Genomic DNA, 7,379 nt, shown 5'->3' with positions numbered 1-7,379 from the left:
TAGACTTGGGATAGAAAGTAGCAGAATAAATGAAAAAAAGGAAAAGAAATGGTTGCTAAAAGTAAAAGATTATGTGTGAGTTGTAATTGCTCTCAAGTCTGTGCTTTTCTGAACCTGGGTGTCCAGCAAACCATACAGCTCTCAAGTACAGCAATACAGTGGGGCCTCTACCTCCCCCAGGCAGCCAGTGGGAGAGACGGGCCAATAGACAAAGACTTGCAAAATAGGCGCGTGCTAAGAAGGGGAATTTTCCAGTTCATATGGGGGCATTTGTGTTACTCCCAAGTGAAGCAGGTGCCATCTTCAAATGTGCTTTCCTTGGCCTAATGTTCTTTATTTAGTATGATTAAGGGCACATTAACTCTAATTGCAACCCCGACACTGTTAACGGTAATTCAGGATTATGTTAACACTCTAAGTGTTTAATGATGAATGAGTCATATGCCAGGGTGTGACAAAAGGCTTCACTCTTGAAGCAAGAGAGGCCTGGTTCTGGCACATTATTAATTTCTGAAGCTTAAATCCAGGATAACTAGATTTAGGAGGTTAATCCCTATTTTATTATATTTCTTTGTAATAGAGTTGGGCCTCTTCTCTCCCCTCTCCCCACTTTCACATGTTGTCTGATAGACTTTTAAAAAAATAAGAAAATCCTTCTTACTTTGGTGATGAGAAGTTTCCGCAAGAGGACTCTCAATCTCAAGATTTTTGATACTATAATATAACGCAGGGAAGAGCCGATGCTTTCTGCAAAGGGGTTTATTGGGGGTGATTCAATCAAGGAAGTATTCCAGGAACCTATACCCTGAGGATCCAGGCAAGCAGGACTTGTGGCAGGGCTGAGAGGAGCTGATGGCAAGCAGGAACAAGAACCTAACTCTGGAAGGGCACAGGAAATCATCCAGATCTGGTTGGAAACTTCAAAGGACTGTGTTGAAAACAAGGTGGTTGTCAGGGTTGTGAGGCTAGAATTTGGACAGGCATGAGAATCTGGCTGGTTTCTGGAGGCAAGAGAAGCTCCACATTGGGGTTTTCAGGCAAGCATCTGCCTAGGTGTTCCAGAGGATGACGACCATGACAACAGAGACGGCCAGGAAGAGCAGGTAGAGGCGGAAGAGCAGGGTGTCTATCGTGTGGCTGAACTGCACCCACAGGCTGACCAAGTGCTGCTTCTGAGCCCTATCTTCCTGCTGGGCCCTTGTTGACCCAGGGAACCCATTTAATTCTGCTTTTCTGGACCTGACACCTTCCCCGCCAACTCCACCGGCTCCTTCACAGCTGTGGAGAGACAGAGACTCAGACATGGGCTGCAGAGGTAACCCAGGGAGGGATGGGACAGGGAAGGATCCAGGGGCAGAGAAATGGAGGTGTTGGAAGAGGAAGTGTGGGTAGTGCTGACTTCCCTCACCAGGCAGGTGGGCCAGGGTGAGGCCCAGACCCTTGTTTCCCTTCTGGGGGTCAGTGGGGTAGCATCTCCTTGAGCTGGTACAGTATAGAAGCAGGGAATGGAGCCACCGAGGCATGGGTGGGGGCTGGGTGGTGGCCAGGTGCAGCAGGTGGGTCATGAAGATGGTCTCCAGCAGGCTGACCACCATCAGGGACAGACACAGGGCAAAGTAGACACCTGGATGGAAGGTGGGCCTGAGTGAGGGCCAGAAACACCATCTAGGACTTCTTGTTCCTTCTTTCCCCAGAGGGTCCTTCTCTAGGATCCCTTCTCACTCTGACCTGGTCCCACTGGTCCCTCTTCCCATGGCACCTCCCACCTTGCTTTTATTCTCCTAATGGAGGGAGGGGCCATACTGATGAGGGGGGTGCCACTGGCAGGGAGTAAGTCGTTCATCATGAGCAGGAAGACGTTGTAGCCCAGCAGGAGGGTTATCTTGAATGCGGCACAATTGTCATTTTCTGCCGCCAGGTAGAAGCTGAGGGCATCGACGGTTATCAGAAAGCTACTGGGCACCAGAAGGTTTATGATGTAGAGCCTGGTCCTGCGCCTGATGGCCAACTGGTTGGGGGGAGAGAGGGAGCAAGTGAGGAGTAGGCTGGGAGGCTGCCATGCCAGTTGAGAGCAAGAGTTGAGATTTGTCCTAGACCAAACTCTAGTAAAGAAATGTTATCTCAAGTCCCTTTCACTGTCCTGTCCCTTAATAATAATAATAATAATAATAATAATAATAATAAATCAAAGTATCTTAACCACCACAGTCTGCCTTTCTAGGATTTGATTCTGCCATGCTGCTTACCTCCGAAATGTATCCCATTCCTTCTTGGCCCAAAGTGTCAACTTTCTCTACATAAATTTTTATCCCTACCCGTGTGCCCTCAGCAAGACTATGGGACCAGATTCTTAGGTAAAATCTTGTGCATCTTATCTTTGTATTTCTGCTTGTTTCCTCCTTAATGTCCAATCTTTAGCGATTTTGCCCGTAGACATTCAAGACCAGTGGGAGGGAAAATAAAACAGCGGCAGATCTTTTGAGATCACCAGGATTTGGAGTCAAAATATCCCTGAGACAATGTTTCCTAATTTTTCCACTGCCTCTTTTTAAAAATAAAAATTCCTGCCCTCTAAAAAGTTCTGATAGCTCTGGTGGGTGAGAAGCACACCTCACTGTGAATCACTGCCGTAGGAGCTCCTCCTTCCTTGGGGAGGATTAATCCGTCAATATTTACTGACTACCAGGTACTTTTCTGGGTACTGCAGACTTATCAGTGAAAAAAAAAAGTGATAAAAATCCCTTCCTTCATGGGACTTGCTTTCTAGTGGGAGATCTTACATTCTGTGGGGACATAAACTATGCATCTTAGGAGAAGATCACAACCAGGGCCCCTGAGCTCACATAGAAAACGATTTGGTTGTACTGGTTGGTGCCCACGGTCATCTTCGACGCTGTCTGGTGAATACCCAGAAGTACCCACTCCCCTTGCTTCTGAATGAGGTTCTGTGACATGTTCAAAATCTCTTGCACTTCCTTCTCCATGCCCAGGACCATTCTCTCTGCTGCAAAGGAGATCCAGACAACTCAGCCTCCCCAGAGGGTTCCAACCCCTTGCCCGGACTATTGGGTTCCTCGTCAGTAAGCCTCCACAACCCTTTCAGTGAGATTCTCTCACTGTTCCCAGCTTTCTCGCCTCTTCTCTCTCAAAACTCTTTCTCTGCCTCTCACCAGGCTATTATAATGAGCCTCACTCACCAGGGTAGATGAAAGAGCTGAAGGTGAATGTGCAGTTCTGTTTGTCAAAGGGGAAATAGAAGATGTCCAGGTTACAGATGCTGATCACTTGCATTGGCTTATTGTATTTGATTTGACCTTCACTGTTGACATAAGCCATGAGATCTGTAGGTGTCTGATCCACATCCATGCTGTATGTGAGAAGGACAGGGAGGAGGTGGGTGCTGTGGTTTTCTCATCAGACTTGAACTTTGTCCCCCAGGTCACTCCATTTCTGTGCTCTAGCTCCACTCATCTGACTCCACCCTTCCACCTATCTCCATGTTCTGAGGGTTTTGTAAGCTCCTCAGTTCAGACATTGCTCATTTCTAAGCTGAGTTATTGTGTGGCCCCTATCAGTTACGTTGTGCCCTCCCCTGGAGATATGTGTCCTTCATGTTTTTTCAGCCTTGATACTTACAACTCCTTGATGAAGATATCAGGAAGCCATAGGTTCTCAGTTGCTATGCTGAGATGCCTGATGCCCCCACATTCTTCTGGGTTCCACCTGATGAATGGATGGTACTAGATCTAAAGGAAACCATGGTGTGGAATGAACAGGGGGTAGAAACTAGTTTTAGTCTTGCTCTGTCCCCTGCATTTTGCATTCTTTTCCCTGCTCATTTCTTCATTCTCCCATCCCCTCTCTGGTGACAGCTGTCACAATGTCACTAACAAAGTCTTACTTGCTTCCACTTCTCCCTCAGTGCTCTCCAGGGAGACTGCGAGCTTGGCTTTGGATTCCCTGGGATGAAGCCACTTAAGTATTGGCTTCCATGGCCTTGGTTTATGGCGCCTTCTCCCTGTGCTCCATCTCTGCCCTCTTAGACTGGCAGAAAAATCAGGATGTTTTGTGTTTTTACTGTTGGTCTGGCTCTGTTTGAATTTATCTAAATCATGGATATTCTTGGCTTTATCCACCATAATTTGAAAAGTTGGACCTAGGAGTGGAAAAAAGGAGGTAGCGTGGTGAAGGGGAAACTGAGTTTATCATACCAGTTTTAGCCACAGGAACGATGTCATCAGTTGAAGTTGTTCATTCTGGAAAAACATTTTTCATCCAAGATCATTAACTCTGTGATTAACTCCAATGCCACCACCCACCTCTTACTCATTTCCAAGGCTGTTCTATGTGGCAATAATGATTTTTGTTCATAAGCCACTGAAAAATATAGGTCAAATAATCCAGGGTACATGGGAAATGTAAGTGAAACAACCAGTATGAGAGCCCATTGGGATTGTGTTTCTAGTAGAGTATTCCAAAAAGAGACAGATTTTACCTGCAGTGATGTCATTGTAGCACTTCCTGTCATCTCTCCCACCCCACAGAACGAGCTCTTAATTTTACAAAATCCAATCAGGGTACCCACTGCTCACCACTGGACCATTGCAAGGTTGAGCCAGGACTTACTACTTCCAGGATGGCTGACAAAGTGAAGGAGATATTGACATGTGTGGGGCTGTTGTAGTCGAGGACAGGACGGAAGCTGTTTCTGGCAAACACTCCTTGGAAGACAGCAGGATCTACCCCATGCCAGTCAAAGCCTGAGCAATTGATGGTGAAAATGTCTCCTCTTCCTGTAGAGAGCAGAGACCCTGTGAGAGGAGTGCCAGAGCTGGGACCTAGGGAGTGTTTCTGCAATGAGAGAAAGCTGGAGGCTTGGGAGAAGCTTGTGAACTCCCCTTTCCTGGGCCAGGGAGCATGGGCTGGGCTGATAGGCAAATGGTGGAAGTTGATGAGGTGGGCTGAATCAGGGCTCCATCCTCAATTCCATTGTTTCTGCCCCCATGCAAAACCTGTCCAAATGTGTATGCAAACTCAGCCCTGACCACTGCTTTTCAGTGTCCTGCTTTGTTTGTGACAATCTCACTACAAACCTCTCCACCTTCACTCAATGTCCTTCCACTGCTCATCTCTGTCCTTGAGCCATCTGTGTGATGTCAGTGACAAATTTTGCAGTCACAGTTCGCCTCACTGTATTAGGAAGGCATAGGTGATCGTGCATTACTGGTGAGGGAAATAATCAGGTAGGTAGCGTGAGATACACGGGACTTTATAGGAAGGAAGGAACTCAGTTTTTCTACTTGATGAGTATTTACTTTATCTCTACTCTGTGCTGTGATTGTTCTTGTCTAAAACTCAGTAGCTGTCACCACTGAGACTATCTTAAAGAGAGTTCCTCATTTATGTTACCTGCTTGGCCTCTCTAGCCTTTTGAATTTGCCTTTGGATGTTAAGATTGATTTCCTTGTGTGATTCTTAAAGAGCCTTGGGAAGTAATTTCAAAATCCCATGCCCTGCCTAGGTGATCACAGGTCTTGTCTGATTTAGAATGTGCAAATATTTGGTTCATGGTAGAAACAAGACTTGGTATGCTTAAGTGGGCCAAAGTCATCAGCGGCTTAACCTGTTTTATTCTGGAATTATTTCTGTTAGAGAAAGCTCCAGGGAGGGTAATCAGTGGCTTAGAGAGCAAACGGAGAGCAGTTGCTTCAATGAAGATGCTTTACAGACTGAGTTAGTATGATGCAGTAAGAAAGGCTTAAGACCAAATCCTGTTTCTACTGGAATCATGTCACTCTCTCTCAGCCTCTGTTTCCTCATCTCTAATACTGGGAGGATAAAACCTCTCTCCCAGGGGTTTTATGTGATTAGAGATAATATTTGTATAGTGCCTTCCCCATCCCAAGCAATTAATGAATTGAAGCAGAAATAGAAGTTGTTGTTTTCCTGCCTCTCTCAAGATTGCTCACGTTGCTTCAGCCTGAATGGAATCTTCTGGACTTAAAATGTCTGGGTTGGCTGAAGCAACCCCAGTTTCTGTGAGCTTAACAGCCTTTTCTCTCAGCCTCACTCAGCTGGATACTGATAAGGATCATCCCTCCCCTCTCCTCAGCATCACTTTTCACCGTTTGAGAATTCCTTCCCCTCTGGGAAGTCCTTTTTTTTTTCTTTTTTAAAAGATGACTTTGGATCAGCATTTCTCAAAGCATTTTCAGCAGAACGCTAGTTCTGTAGGATGCTAAATGCTTCTCTAAAAAAATTATTTTTGTTATGTCAAGTTTAAATAAGTCTGGGAAATGCTGAATTAAACAAGGCTAAACAGGCTTTATTATTGTAGGATTTCTCAGAATATTTAGCTAAAATATGGATATGACTTGGATATCACATACATATTTCCCAAACTTAGTTGACTTTGGAAATGTCTTTTTCTCAGGGTATCTTGCAGAACTAGTACTCCATGGATTATTTTTGGGAAACACCACTTTAGGTAAATAGAACAAATCTAGAAGAAAAAAACTTTAAAAATTTCTTGAACTTGCTACACATAGAATATAGAATGCAAGTAGCATATGTATAAATAAATCAAGAAATATTAAAAAATAAACAGATAAGCATTTTTTAGATAAGTCTTTTATTTTTTTATTTTATTTTTTTTTTAAGATTTTATTTTTTCCTTTTTCTCCCCAAAGCCCCCCGGTACATAGTTGTGTATTCTTCGTTGTGGGTTCCTCTAGTTGTGGCATGTGGGACGCTGCCTCAGCGTGGTCTGACGAGCAGTGCCATGTCCGCGCCCAGGATTCGAACCGACGAAACACTGGGCCGCCTGCAGCAGAGCGCGCGAACTTAACCACTCGGCCACGGGGCCAGCCCCTAGATAAGTCTTTTAAAACCTGATGTTTGATTAGAACTCTAAGAACCTACAAGCAAATAGAAAGTAAAATAGATATAAATTTCAAGCTTTTTCTGAATTCCTGAGCGATATAAACTTAGACTGACTCAAGCAGGAATCTTTTTTTCTTTCTTTTCCTTTAGATCAGTGGCCTGCCAGCTGCAGGCCACATGTCATCCACCTAGGTCTAATTTTAGTATCAGAGTTTAAAAACATGCTCAGGTATTGTTACTTCTCAAATATGCTCAGACAGTACCATTTTAGTAGCTGAAAAGCAATGCTGACTTTTCTCATTGGTGGTCTTGTAATCAATGAAGTATATAACTTGTGTTTTAAGGGTATATATCTTTTCCTCATGGGACTCAATAAATGAATTATTTTGAATCAAAAATAAACACAGCCTGCATAGATTTTTAATTTTCCTGAGCTGACATTCATGCCAAAAAAGCTATCACCAATGTAAAGTTGCTTATCTCTTCTTCCGATCAAA

General features: G+C 44.4%; 1 non-coding gene across 1 annotated transcript; it reads right to left on the bottom strand.

Moving 5' to 3' along the window:
* Nucleotides 1–1,049: 1,049 nt before the first annotated feature.
* Nucleotides 1,050–3,329, bottom strand: LOC100066962 (5-hydroxytryptamine receptor 3D). The gene is made up of 4 exons (XR_002801664.2): nt 3,198–3,329; nt 1,767–2,008; nt 1,409–1,641; nt 1,050–1,278 (listed from the first exon to the last, which is right to left on the bottom strand). It is a non-coding gene; the product is annotated as a 5-hydroxytryptamine receptor 3D (transcript).
* Between the last annotated feature and the right edge of the window lie 4,050 nt (nt 3,330–7,379).

The sequence above is a fragment of the Equus caballus genome, chromosome 19 (genome assembly GCF_041296265.1).
Source record: "Equus caballus isolate H_3958 breed thoroughbred chromosome 19, TB-T2T, whole genome shotgun sequence".
Lineage (NCBI taxonomy): Eukaryota > Metazoa > Chordata > Mammalia > Perissodactyla > Equidae > Equus > Equus caballus.
This window is presented reverse-complemented; position numbering and strand designations above follow the sequence as displayed.